We start from the raw sequence: 15,352 nt of genomic DNA on the forward strand, positions 1-15,352 counted from the left end.
TATACATTCATCCTTTCATACATGGCTCACTCATCTGCCTTCTCATCCATCAATATACTCTTATCATCAGTACAACTGGCCATTCTTTAAAAAAAAATCCTTTAGCAAACATTTAACAGACCTCTGGGCTTGGTAATAAAGAAGCACATAAGTCCCTCCTCTACCCTTAAGGAACTTACAGTCTTGTATAGGAATCATAAACAAGCCAAAAATCTCACAGCCGAATGCTGGGTGCCGTTGTAGAGAATGATGCCATGTTGCTGTGGGAATTCTCAAGAAGGACTGGCTTACTATGTCAGAATAATTCAAAGAAGGTTGTACACATGTGAACCCTGGTGCTGCACATGGTAAATATGGGCATAATGTCCAGGGGTGGGCACCATGACAGCAGGGAATTCAGTGGATGAATGCCTAGCCCTTATGTTCACTCCAAGAGTGTCACTTTGCTGTTTAGAAGAAATATCTGTATTCTGGAGGCTCCTCTTCCAGAGGCAGAAGTTATGGGAGTATTTAAGGCATCAGACAGGTGCAAGGAACTGAAGTTGGGCCTCAGGGAGCAAGTCTAAAGAACTGGGATTCAGGATTGGTCTCTGGTCCTGAATGAAGGAAAGGGGAAAGGAATAAATAAGTGAATTTATAAATAAAAACAAATCAGAACAGATGAACAAAAGAATTACAGGTGGATAAGTACATCTTAGGGTATTTTATTCACTCAACACAGACACCTAACATAACCTTTCCTAATGACACCTTTAACCCAAATCAAACCAGTAACAACAAAAATAGCTCCAGCACTGATCACATGCTGGAAACTGGCCTTCTCTCTGCTTTGCTCCTACTGCTGGTGAGTCTGCAGGAATCCTAACAGGCATGGGCAGCTTTTCAACTCTACAGGCCTGGCACTCAGCTCTGCATAGGGGCTTGGGCGAGGCCTTTATGACTTTCCCAGAGGCCTCAGGTCTCTATTGAAACACAGCAGCTGTTACTAGGAGCAACCCCACTTCCCAAACAATAGCATAGACTTTGTGAAGCTTTCCCAGGTGCTGTGGGCCCAGCATTGCCAAAAAAATACCCGAGACCCACACAGTCTCCTTCCCCCGTGCAGCTTAAATAGATTGGAAGCAAATGCTTGTTGACAACAGGTGTGGCTCGATGTGAGAAAATGTTCCTTTCCATTATTGCAGGGCTGGCACCCAGGGACACTTCCTGTGGAAGAAACAGCCTTCCAAGAGCATGGGAGATCTGTACCCAGAGCCAGAAAGTGCTCAGTTCCTCCCTTTCAGGGACGAAGGCTCCCCAAGTCTGCAAGCAGGTGCTCCTAATAAGTACAGAGTTTTCCACAGCCTGAGGATGGCTAGGCAAGGAGAGACGGGCTCCCGGGCCCCAGAGTTCCAACCAGCTGACTGATTAGGCTCTCTGTGATGGTGGTTAGTGCTGGCATCATCATTAACTCAGCGAGATTAACTTGCTCAGCAGAGGCTTGCAAAGCTGCGTGAGCCTGTCTTCCACTCAGCTTGAGTTAGCCATTGGGGCATGAGGGAACAGAGAGGTAACCTACAGGTGGTAGGGCCTCAGCCCTCAGATGACTTGACAGAAACCCCAAGGATATAGAGAAGAACTTTTTATTCATTTGGAAAAGTCTGTCCAGTGATTTTTTTCCTCTCCCTGAGCTGTCTTAGGGCAAAAGTAAGTTCTGTGTTGAACTAAATGGAATGCTTGCTAGATGAGATTCTAATTTCAGTGAGAAGACTTCCCGACTTTCTATTTCTTTAGGAAGCCCTCCCTTCATAACTGTGGGGGCTCACCTGCACCCAGAGCTTTAATTGGAATTACTAGGGCAGCATGTAAGAATAGGGAGAAATGTGAGAGACAGTGGTGGCTCCCTTACGAAGAAACACTAGTAGTCAGATTGTTCTCATAGCTATTGGAGATGGAGTCAGTGGAGGGAGAGAAATAAATGGAAATAAAGAGAAAATTTTTATTTTTATTTTTTGAGAGAGAGAGAGAGAGAGAGAAAACATGTGAGCAGGAGAGAGAGAGAGAGATGAGAGAGAGAATCCCATGCAGGCTTCATGCTCCATGCAGAGCCTGACACGGGGCTTGATCCTTTGACCCTGCAATCATGACCTGAGCCAAAATCAAGAGTAGGGTGCTTAACTGACTGAGCCACCCAGGCACCCTAAAAAAATTAAATACTAATTTTTTTACATAGTTTGCTACTTTGTCAGATTCCATTTTTTCCTTCTACCTCCAAAAATCTACTCACATGATTATGGAGGTATATGTATAGTGTGTCTTGGGGGCACCCTTTTTTTCAGTCATTTCCAAAGCCTGGAATCCTATGTATTAGCCTCCTAATGTATTACTGTGGGTGGGCTAAGTTGCAGTAACAAATTGACCTTGAAATGCCAGTGGCTTAATAGCACAGAAGTCTACTTCCTGCTCACACAACAATTCTGGACCAGCAGTTTCAGTTGGAGACTTCCTTCCTTGGAGTTATTTTGAAAGCGAGGCCAATGGGTGGCTCTGCCATTTTCAACACATGGCCTTCAAAGTGACCCTAGACATCCACATCCAGTCAGCCAGAACACAGAAATATCACAAACTGCTCTGAGAGGGTTTTGTGGTCTGTCTCAGAAGGCACATGTAGTGTACCCACTCAATCATGTGACCACCTACCTGCAAGGAAGATTGGGAAATGTAGTCCAGCTGTGAGCCCAGAAGGGCAGAGGCACCAGTTTGCATGGGCGGCTCATGGTCCCCCTGACAGCTTTCATCATTGTTGTTCGATCCCTCATTTACTGAGAGCCTTCTACATACCCTGCATTGTGCTAGGAGCTAAGGATACAGCCCATGTATGACGAGTCTAGGGAAAGAAAAAGCAAGTGCTAATGGCTAATTATAAAAATAATTAATGACAATTTTCATTGTCATTTTAACTATAAGGGAAAACTACAGGGCTGGTAACTATCTCCAGAGGGAAGTGAAGGGGAAACAAGGGAGGATTCTGGGAAGAAGTGACATCGAAGCTACAGACAGGAAGACAGACTTAGCCAGGCAGAAACACTGCCGAAGGGCATTTTCAAAAGCGGGACCAACAGGTGAAAAATCTTGAGGCAGAAAAGAAGTTTAAACACTATAAGCCCCTTCAAAAGGGTAGTGGGGCTGATACACATTGAATAAGTCAGAGAGAAATTTGAAATGAAGCGGGAGAGTTGGTTGGGGATGTGATTGAACAGTCTTCATGGGCTGATCCAAGGAGTAAGGTCTTCTTCTTTTTTTTTTTTTTTAACGTTTATTTATTTTTGAGAGAGAGAAAGAGAGCATGAGCAGAGAGGGGCAGAGAAAGAGAGAGACAGAGAATCCCAAGCAGTCTCCACTTGTCAGCACAGAGCACAAAGCGGGGACTGTGAACTCCTGAACTGTGAGATCATGACTTGAGCCAAAATCAAGAGTAGGACACTTAACTGACTGAGCCACCCACGTGCCCTGGGGCTTCTTTCTAAATAGCAATGGGAACCACTGAAGGGTGTAAGGAGTGTTGTATGGTCAGCTACATTTTTCACTTAATGGCACCAGAGTAAGGAAATTGTTGCAACTTCCTAGGAGAGAGGGGATGGCACTGGGCTTATGGGCTGCAGTTGAAATGGAGACGAGGGGTGTGGGTTGGAGAAATATGTGGGAAGGAGAAGAGATGCATCAGGAAGGCAGCCCTGAGGTCCCAGGCATGCAGGCTCAGGTTGGCACTTAGCTCCTTTGAGAGTGAGATGGAGTACCATTCCTGGTTTATCTCCTTCCTCTGTAGTTTTATGGGCTTCTTGACTTTAGGCCTATTCAATAAAAGCTCGTTAAAATGGATGTTTGGTAGAGCTCAAATTCACCCTCAATTTGCACTTCTGTGGACTTTGATTAGTATTCATAATAGAGTGGTACACCTGACGTCCACAGCAGGCAATTCCAACACCAGTGGAAAGAAGTACAAGATAAATCACTCCAAGTAAATGACTAATTAATCATGCTCTTGATTTTAATAACATATACCGTCTGGCTCAAGATTCATCTGTCTATAATCTTGCATTCTAGTCTAGAAATTTGATAATCAGTAAAGCCACCCAGGGATTCCTAATTTATGATGATTTCTTCCCATTCTTTTAGAAAAGCTAAGAATCAGTCATATTCTCGAGACTGTATGAAAGGGGATACAAGGAGGAGTGCGTGGGTTTTTTTAAAATCTATTTTAAAAACCATCATCAGTATTTCAGCATAATCTGTGGGACAAAATTGACACTATCTCATTGAAGATATGTAAACTCATTTCTGGAAACATCCATACCAGAGGGTTTGCCTGCAATGTATCCCTGCTCCTCCAAATCAGAAAACTGTTATTTTCAAGGGTAGTTGGACAAGAGTCATGAATACTTAGCAGTAAAACATCCCTCACTTGTGCATGGCCTCAAAGACTTGTAAATCAACGGGGGTATGAACAATGTGAGGATTCATAATTTCCAGTGAGTCATGGCTCTACTTATTTGAAGTAGATAGCTCCATAAAATAAAATACAGTTCACTTGTAAAGAGCTCCTTTATCTCAAATGACAAAGCAAACCCATGGTCTTCATTCTATCGACTGTTCTCCACTGAGGCTGGTCTTGAGCTGGGCAAGGTAAATACCTATAGGTGGAATTCTTCTAGAAACAGAGTTTCTAAACTTTTTAAATAATTGATTTGACTTCTTTACCTTACCCACTTATATAGCTGGGAATGGCCAATCTACTAGTGTATAGTACAGTGTTAGAAACAAAAACAAAAAATAAAATAAAATAAAAAGCAGAACATATGTCCTGGGGGATAAACAGAAAACATGTTCCATTTGACTTGTTATATTATTTGGAAGAAATTGTCTTTGCAGAGGGGTGATGTGTCTGGGCAGATACCTGATGAGGATAGAGAAATTCTGAGTACTTACTTTGTGCAAAAAATTGTGCTGTGGGCTTTAATTATATAAATCAATGAACTATAATTTAGCTACTACTTACTGATCATTTATTATAGGCTAGTCATGTGTATCACCTATTATAGGCTAGCCATGTGTATCAGCCTCACTAACATTAGCCTAAGATGTAAGAAATATTATTATTTTAAATTGATTAGAGAAATACATAGCCCAGAGAAGTTAAGGGGCTTCCACTGGTCTCACAGCCAGCAGAGGGTAAGCAGGACCCAATCCTAAGTCAACCTCCAAGAAAATGACTAATTAATCAGGCTCTTGTTTTTAATAACATATACCATCTGGTTTGAGATTTGCTTGTCTACAGTCTTACATCCTATTCTAGAAATGTGATAACCAAAAAGCGATCTATAGATTCCTGATTGACAATAACTTCTTTTCTTTCTTTTAGCAAAGTTGGGAGTCAGATGTATTCCAGTGACTGTATGGAGTGAGGTAAAGGAAGGAAGCATGTGGTTTTTATCTCAAAAACATCATAGATACTCCAGGGTAATCTGAAAATTAAAAAGCTGAAAATCCAAAGCCTGACATGTAATCTCTGTGTTATACCTAGGTCACAATAAATAGGAGGATCGTATCATCTGTTTTCCCCTGAAATATTCCATTGCTATATACCATTTGTAAGATGTAAAATCATCTCCAAGAAATACACTGTTTAAGTAATAAGCCAATATCCTCTGGAGACTATAACCAAATGTCATTTGGCATATCAAAATGGAGACATGGACCCAAGAAACTAAGAGGGATGTGTCCAGGAACCAAGTGTCTCTCTCAGAAAGGGAAGAAATAAAGTGAAGCATACCCATTGCACATGTATTCCTGGTTTTGTTCTCAAAGCCTAAAACCTTGGCTTGGCCTGGAATTGTGTTCTCCAAGCAGCAGCATAAGCTCATTACTACCTATTACGTCTGCCCATGTTTCCAGCAGGTACCAAGAAGATGGCCAAGCCCCAAGAGCCTCTGGACACCACCTCAGTGTGGTTCAGAGCAGCCCTCATAAGGTGGCTCTGTTTCCCCCGTTAGGTACAATGGCCTGATCCTCTCCAGCCTCACCCTAAGGAGATCATACCTCCCTAAGTTCACAGTTGCTGTTCTTTAACTTCTAGCTTAGGGAATCAGACTGAATTAGTTCTTTGTGCTATTAACCAGAGGAGCACTTATATTTTCTGACATCTCTAATCTTGGAGCTCAGGGAATAGCACAGAGCATTTGCATGAAATTACCCCTCATTCTATCTATAGGCTGAACTGCCAGCATTTGTGAATTTGGCAGAAGCCAGCAGATCTCACAGTTAATGTCTTTCTCTCCTGCCAGGCTCTTCAGAACGAGGTGCATTGGAGTGCTGTGTGACAAAGAGCAGGGCATATCCTGGGATGTGGAACTTAGGTGATGCTATTTGCATCCAATTAAAGAAGCAAGACTTCATGGCATTATTCACATGCATGACTCTTAATGCCTTTTGGCTCATTAAGCCTTTGGATCAACTTTTGTAAGAGGACATTGGCGAGAACACGGGCAGGGTTTGGGCACAGGTAGAGGTGAGCTTCCAGGTTGATCCCCTACCAGGCTAGCAATTATATGTTTCTTTTTGGACTTGCCAAAGGAGGTTTCCTTTGCTGCTTTGACTGTTCTCTGTTACATCTACAGAGCTAAGGAGCTCAGGTTAGATTCAAGTTGATAAGGTTTGGTTAGCCTGATGAGCCATATTGTTGCCTTCTCCCATTGTCTTGGGGGATTTCCCATTCCACCCCACCCTCCCAGGGTCTTGTGGGGTTGGGAGACAATCACTGATTGTTCACTTCCTATGTGGCTGGGTTGCTCACGAAAATTAGAGATGTCACAAAATCTCAATGCTTCTCTGGTTAATTACACAAAGATCTAGTTGGGTCTGAGTCCCTAAACTGGGAGTTACTGACAGGGATTGTGAACTCATGAGGGAGGGTTCTCTTAGGTGATGCTGGAGGATACACAGTGTGTGGAGAGGCCTTTCTACCCTGTGAGGAGACAGAGGGTCACCTTTGAGGATTGCTCTGAATGTTTCCTGATGGTTCAGACTTGGTGGTGTGGTTTTGATAGGATATTTCACTTACCAGGTGTTCAACTTTTCAATTTATTTTTTTAATGTTTATTTTCGAGAGAGAGAGAGAGCAAGCACAAGAGTGGGGAAGGGGCAGAGAGAGGGGGACAGAGGATCTGAAGTGGGCTCCATGCTGACTGCAGTGAGCCCAATGTGGTGCTCAAACTCATGAACCCCGAGATCATGACCTGAGCTGAAGCTGGACTTTGAACTTCTGAGCTACCTAGATGCCCCAGTTTTTTCAATTTATAATGAGAGAGCTAAGCAAGAGAAATGACTTCAAAGGGCATTCTGGGTTTCATACAGTTGGGGAGCAACTGGAAATTCCAGCGGGCAGGACACGCTGTTTCTACCAGAGCAGTCCACTGTTTGCTTTAATTAAGAGAGTGTCACATGGTATTTTATTTGAAAAATAGAGTTCTACTGTGCAAACCCCATAGACCTAAACAATTTCTTTCTAGTCTGAGAGTCGTAAGCTATCTCTAGGCCAGTCTTTAGATTCTGAGAGTCATCATATATCAGGTCCCAATCTCAGGATCCATTTATGACCAGTCTGCACAGAGAGTTGTCTCCTTTCTGTGGAAGGGCATTGTTGGCGTGCTCCCAGGGAGAATCAGGGTGATTCAGGCAGTAGATAGGTGACATCCTCTGTCTCAGAACAGTCCCCGCCTCCACTTAAGGAGTAGGTTTCTTCTTTAGCTACTGCTTACCATGACATGAAGGATTGCTTCCTCAGCCAGACACTCCTGAAGCTCTAGGTAGGTGCTGACTTCTGGATGAATGGGATTTTAAAATTATGTTTCACTCATTCACACACACACACACATGCGCGCGCACACACACACACCTTACAAAATATGTGGGGAAAATGTAGTATGTCTAATTATACTGAATACGTTAGATCAACATTTCTGAGACAGGGCTACCTGGCATATTAATAGCCATAGGAAATCATCCTTTGGTCCAGTAAGTCAGAGTAAAGCATAGACTACCTGTGTAGACACGGTGGCACCCATGATTTCTATCCCCCCACATTCACACCTCTCCTTTTGAGTGTGGAAAGGATCTGTGGTTGGCTTCTAGCCAAAGAATATGGATATGGAGATGGGATGTCCCTTCTGAAAATGTTTTGCTATGTAAGATGCAGTCTTAGCAGATGGGACTGGAGAGACTGTCCATTGTTGGCTGTAAAGAAGTTAGGTGCCCTGTTCTGAGAGAGTGTGTGAAGAGAGACAGGACCCATGGGCAGCCTCTAGGCACAAAGAACAGCTTCTGACCAACATCCAGTGAGAAAAGGGAGACCTCAGTCTCCCACCCTGAAGAGATTAAATCTGCCAACAAAGAGAGCATGAAAGAGGATCCTTCCCTAGGTGAGCATCAGACCCACAGCCCCAGAAGACACCTGGACCCCAAGACACCCCTGAACCACAGAAATTGCAAAACGATAAATGTGTATCATTTTAAGCAGCTTGGTTTGTCATCATCTGTTAACAGGGCAGTGGAAGTCCAATACCCTGTCCTCAGATATTGACAAAGAACATTAGCAAAATAAAAGCTTTGAGAGAGCATGAAAGATAGAAAACTATTTGCCTATTAAACTTTATTTAACATGGCATTTCTCATACCAATAAGAACATACACCCCACCACCCCACCTTTTAAAACAAAACACCTAAGAACATCTTACGGTGATGTGCTATTTTATGGGAAAAAATTAGGAGAGTGATTCTTAAATTTTTGGGTCTCAAGACACTTTTACACTCTAAAAATAATTGAGGACTCAAAGCTTTTGTTTAAGTGGATTTTATCTATTGCTATTGACCGTATTTGAAATTAAAACTAAAAAAATATGTACATATATACCAATTAATTTATTTTAAACTAATGACAAACCCATTAAGTGTGAGCACAAATAACATTTCTTTGTGATGGGTGACTATATATTCCAAAACCAAAAAACCATACTGAGGGGAGTAGCACTGTTTTAACTTGTTCAAATCTCTTTACTGAGTGACTTAATGGGAGTCCCATGGATTGTTCTCTTTCAGCACCCAGATTGTTGTGATACCATTTTGTCTGAAGATAGTGAAGAAAATCCTGCCTCACACAGATAGGTAGTTGAAAAAGAGATGAGCATTTTAATTGGTTTTTTTGGGGGGAACTGTGGATATTCTTCTTTGATCCAAAAGAAGTACTAGTTTCTTAAAGGCTAGTTGTAGTGTGGAAACTGAAACTCTATCAGTGCACTTCTCATAAAGTTTGTGAGGGAGTAAGAGTGAAAAAGGCAAATAATATTTTAGAATGATTGTGAAAATAGTTTTGGCTTTCTATACCTGCTGAAAGCATTTCAGGGACCCCGTGGGGGTTCTCAGACCACACTGTGACAACCACTGGCATAGGAAATACTCCATAATAAATTATGGGACTTAGATTCATCTTAACCAATATGTCAATTATGTATTGATTACCTTGCATATAAGACACTGAAGCAGGTACTGGGAAGGAATGGAAATGAGTAATCTATGGTGCCTGACTCAGTGACATACATCTAGTGGGAGAAGAGAAAAATAAGCAACCAACTATATGTTAATAAAAATGCACTAAGTGCATGATAACTAGGTAAGAGAGAGAGCAGGAAGGGAGGGAGAGAGATAGACTAGATGATTTATTTGTGTAGGTGGCCAATGATGAGAGGGTGTTCCAGACTCAGACTGTGCAAACATGTCCCCTTCATATAACAACTGTGACCACCCAGTGACAGCTGGTGAGGACAGCTGCATATAGATGGAATCGCCAAGGTGCAAGAGCCCACATGGCGAAGGCTGAGTGAACGGGACTTGGTAGCAGTGGAGAGCATTCCTCTGCCTCATCAGACTTCCTAATAATCCTCTATCAAGAAGGTAATCATCTTCTCAAAGGGAAATGGGGAAATTTCATATGTGGAGGTTTTGATTAATGCAAAAAAAGAGTCAATTTCCTTTGATAATAGGCAATACCCTGCAAGAGCCACACAGGGGGAGTGAGCATGGAAAGAGGGATGAATAGGAACAGATTTTTAGGACACTGAAGTGGCATCAAACCATGGTAGCAAGTGTCCACTCTAATTGTAGCCCTTTCAGGGCATCCCAGAATTCAATCAAAGCCCTATTCTGAGCAGTAGCCTTGTGCCTTATATAGATTTTCTCTTTTAGTCTTCTCATTAACCCTTTGAGGTGTTTGAACAGTATCTGCACTTTTCAGCTGGAGAAACAAAGCAAAGAGAAGCTAACAAGGAGTAGAGGCAGGATTGGAACTCAAGTCTGCCTCATTCCAAGTTCTTAAAATCTCCTCAGATCCCTCCCTGAGTCTCTCTTACCCAGCACCTCCCTTCCTCCCATGCTGCCCTCCTACCTGCGTGGTTTGGCCTATTGCGCCTGGTCCTTTACTTCTGTGTTTTTTGACCCCTTGGTAACTTCTCTGGCTTGAAGAACCTCTGTATCCTCTCCTTACTTTGAGGACTCTTTTTCTTCCTTCTCTATTTCTCTTTTCTTTACATGTACCATCAATTCTGAACTTTCCTGAGCTCCTTGACGTCTTATCCTCACAGTGACAGATAAGAGATGATTCTACCACCTCTCTGTCCTGGAAGCCACAGGATGTGCTGATAGCCAGACTGGCCTGCGTGCCCTTTGTAGCATGGAAATCATCACTTACTCATTCAGTCGTCATTCATTCACTCGATACCCAACCTCACAGGCTTAGGGAATACAGAGTAAAAAGATACTAGACTAGTCACTGGTAGTTGTGTGTGTGTGTGTGTGTGTGTGTGTGTGTGTGTGACATACCCCTCAGTATCTGATCAAAGCCATGGATCCATTACCCATAAATGTGTGCAGACATGTATGTACACCCTCATTTATACAAATTCAGTTTATGTACACATCTGGAAGTTTCAGCATGCCCTAAGGACCATTCATAAGGTCTCTCTAAATCCTTGACTCCAGGTTACAACCCCCTGCTCCCTCTGTTAGACTATGAGACCCATGAGACAGAAGCTATGTCGTATATGCCATTGCACTGAGCACAAAGCACAAAGCCTGGAACCCACAGATCTTCAACCTGGGAGGGTCAAAGCGAAGTAGCTGCATGGCCCCATCCTCAGGATCCCTTATCCATTTCTTGTATTCCTCATATCTTGTCACACTCCAGGAGAGAAATGTATGCCTCTGCTAATCCAATGACCATTAATTTTGAAATCATGGCCTAACGCCTGACTACACACAGGCTGTGTGACATCATTTCAGACTATAAAGTGCCAAGTGCTAATTGATTTGTAAGAAAGTCCACATGTAATGCATGGCATGCTCCCAAGGGCTCCCAAGGGCTCCCAAGGGAGGGACAGCAGCATTGGACTCATGCAGAAATCACTCTTGCTGGCCCTTGTGGGACAGGATGACATTCTGGCCAGGAAGCGGTCTTGACTTTGGATTTGAATCTGCCCCTGATGGAGTTATTCACAGATGGCTAAGTTAAATGCAGCCTTCATAGCACTAAGACACTTCAGCAGCAGCTAAGCAAGTGGCCCATGAAATGGAGGCACCAAAAGCCTCTGGAAGCATCACCAATGCATCACCCAGTGAAGCCATTGTGTCTCTCCTTGGTAATGAGCATCTCCAAGGGCAGCGTGGGGGTATTTCCATCAACCTGTGAGAAGGCAGGGTATGCAGGCAGTGTGGATCACGAGAGGGAGTAAAAACAGGCAATAAAAAGCAGAAAAATAAAATAGGCCAGGATCCAAGAAGATACTTTCTGTGGAAAAGAGAGGGGAAAAAATAGCTCCACCCCTCTAGTCCAAATGAAAAAGCATTTAATTGAATGTTCTTTATAGAGGTGAAAAAAAATACCCTGTGGAGTTCCCAGTGTTTCATTATCCAATTGAGTTCGGTACCTCAAGTTTCAAAGACCATTTTCCTGAATGATTATTCTTCTCGTGGTGTCAGTCTGCCCTGTGCTCCGTGAACCCCTACTGGGCCGCATCATTTAAAAGTCAAAACCTGAAAGTATTTTTATGCCCAATATAGTAACAGAGCAAACTCTGGTATCACTCATCTTTTTCTCCACAGCCTCCTTCCCCTTGTCTATTAGGCAGATTTCTGTGCTACTGAGGATGCTTGGAATCAACAGGGCTGGTCCTCAAAACCTTTCTTAATTCTGTGAACGGCCTCAGAGGGAAAGAGATTAGCAGGCTCAGGGAGGAAGCATCACAGAGCAGCCATGGAAGCAAAGGACTGGCCTCTCAGAGCGCTTCTCTTGAAGTTAGAAAATCCAGGGACAGCCCAGGGGCAGTGGTGAGTGACTTTAAGGAAGTTAAGTCTGTCAGGAGACACCAGGCTTTCTCTGGGCTGAAACGGCCCACATGGAGTTGCTTAGGAGCCTTTTCCATGAAGAAGCCTTTACTGGAGACTCCCTGAAGGGAACTGGGATATAGACCCTCCCAGCAAACTTAGTTCTGTGAAATAATCCTCTTTGTTATTCTTGAGAACATTGCAAATCAGGTCCACATCATTTGAACTTGTAGGAAGTCCCCCCCCCCCCCCCCCCCNAATCTGAGGGTGGGGAGGAGAATCCTTTTAAATCTTTTACTTGAAGGAGACAAGCTACTGAGGTTGGCTGGTAAACAACATAAAATAATTGTTTAAAAGTTTCACATCTGACCCACTTAGCACCTGGCACATTTTGTTAATTTAGAAAATATTTGATGACTCTCAATCCAATCCCATTTTCTCAAATAAAGGCTTAATTTCTCTTTGACTGAAATGAATAGTTATGTTGTCATACCTTAGCCAAACACCCTATAAATATAATACCCCTTCAGCCCTGATACTTTATGAAGTATAGTTTTCATTTCAAGCTGTTATGATATTTTATCTCTGAAGTTGTAGAATAATTTAAACCAATTTTTCCTACTTCAGTTAGTTCAAGGTTGAGTCTTCTGCCTGGATCCCTCCCTCACAGACCATGTAAACTCCTTCCAACCTCCTGCACTTGCAGAAGAGTAATTTGTTTCCAAGATTCAGGACAAAAAATACATGCCAGTGGGAGCCTCTGGAGACACCATCAGGCTGATTCCTTCCAGTGTTCAGAGTCCTCTGCTCTGTTCTAAAGGTACACAGACTTTAGGCTCCGTGGAGACAGCACCCTCCCTGGGCTTTCCTTTGCAGCCCCATCCTGGTGTTGATTTGCACACCCCTGTCCAACAGCTTCGCACATCCCTTCACCAAAAGGCACAACCGCTTGGGTGGAGGAGTCCTTTTGTCCACGGTTCGCTAAGGCAGGTCTCTGCTTGGCAGTCTGAGCTTCTGATCTGAGAGCCCCAATTCATAGATGGTTGTCCTAGTGCTTTGAAAGTCCAGGGTCCCTGCCAGATTCAACCTCTGTGGGTGTGCTCAGGTGGTCCACAGGAAGGCTTCCTTTTCCATCCTAGCAACCTAAACTAAGAGGAAGGATGGTAGGGAGGGAGACTGGAAAGGCCAGTCAAGTGACAAGCTGGAATCAGCCTGGGCCTGCAGGGATTGGGAACCTCAAAGTGACAGCTCTAACTGATAATGACAACTATGGTTCTGAAGACTTATTACTGTGCACCAGCCACTTGCCCTGCATTGCTTTGTCAAATGCTTGAGCCCACCCTGTAAGCCATGTCCTATCGTATCCATTGTACAGTTGAGGACCTGGAGGTTTAGGCAGTGAACATTTCATCCAAGCTCATGCAGTGAGTAGAGAGTGGAACCAAGAACGTTATTTGTAGGCCTTTTACCCTCAACCACCTCCCTACTGACCCATTTCACATCACAGTCTACATCTGGGATGCTGATTCAGACATCTACCAGGAAGAAAACAAGAGCTGTGGTCATGAACTGGCTCCTTTTTGTCAGGTTCTATCTTGGAGCCTGATGAGTTCCATTCTGGAAAACCACCCTAATTCCTGACTCTCTGTCTCATATCGACTTTGGAGGCATCCAAACATTTGTGTCCCTATTCACTTAACACAATGAAAACAATTTGCTACAATTTACTTATGTTTTCATTGAACAAATGTTTATTGTGTCTAATGTTTCTTTTGTTTGTTTGTTTTGTTTTGTTTGTTTTAGAATGCTCCAGGGCCCTGGGATACAACTCTGTGAACAAAATGGACAAACCCATTGAACTCTTAGATCTTAAAGCTTCCCATCTGCTTCCTCTGTGTCAGGTTCCTTACATATGTTGTCTGATTAAATCTCACAGCTTTTCTGAGAGGTGTTTTACAAACAGGAAACAAAAAATTGGGGCGGTGGAATGGCTGGCCCAAGGTAATACAGCGAATAAGTGGGGTGGGGGGGGAACAGGTGAATTTAATTTTCTGACTTTAGCTAGAACCTGGGTTCTTTTTTTGCCATTAGTCTCTGCTGCCCCCTATGGATTCATAGAGGGAATTCATGGGTACCTGGAGGAACTGTCTTACCTAGAATTCTCCAGTTCCTGCTCATCTCTTCATTTTAGAACCACTTTCAAGACCTCCCCAGAGCAATTCCCTAAATACTCCCCGCCCCCAGTCATTAATGATTTTGTTGAACAAGCAGGTATTGGGTCCCTGTTCTGGAGCTGTGATGTCAGCAGGGAAGAACACACCGGGTCTCTACTCTCATGGAATTTACATATTCATGTCCTAAGAGTGCATTTTCCTTTGTTGATTTTTCTCAGGAATTATCTTTTCAGCTCCTACTTTGGACTTGTTATTCCTTTTTGGCCTCTAGGCATTGAGTCCAGGGATGATATTCAAAATACTTAACACCCGGTTCAATCAGAAGGCCACCAACCCTAGTGGCTACAGAGAGTTCCTAGAGCTTCTCTTCTGTGACAAATATTAACCCTATTAGTTGCTGAATTATAATGAGGTTCTGGAGGATCCCAGAGGAAGGCTGGGGCATTAGGGCTGGGGAACTCGGGTCTTGGAATGGCAGTTTTTTACCTAGGGGCACAGAAGCCTTCCAGTGTGTCTACAACGGCTGTACGTGTGTGTGCTGGCAAAATGTCAGCCCTGCTCACATCACACGTGGGAGTTTGCCCTTTCCAACTAGATGGGATGCTCACTGGGGGCAGGGACCCCATCAGCTCTTCCTTCCTGCACACAAGCCTGGCATAGCACACATTCAATCTGATTCATCCGTGACTATATCCTAGATGTAAGTTACTCCTCAAAGCTGAACAGTACAGATGAGATGAAGCTCTAGTTTTTATACTGTAATATCTCTTCA

At 43.4% G+C, this 15,352-nt stretch overlaps 1 protein-coding gene across 1 annotated transcript in view; it reads left to right on the plus strand.

Moving 5' to 3' along the window:
* The window catches only part of CDH13 (cadherin 13), a 1,024,187-nt gene that overhangs the window by 151,258 nt on the left and 857,577 nt on the right, over positions 1-15,352 (plus strand). The gene's annotated exons all lie outside the window — the stretch shown is intronic.

This window comes from Crocuta crocuta, unplaced genomic scaffold (assembly GCF_008692635.1).
Source record: "Crocuta crocuta isolate KB4526 unplaced genomic scaffold, BGI_CrCroc_1.0 scaffold61, whole genome shotgun sequence".
NCBI classification, from domain to species: domain Eukaryota; kingdom Metazoa; phylum Chordata; class Mammalia; order Carnivora; family Hyaenidae; genus Crocuta; species Crocuta crocuta.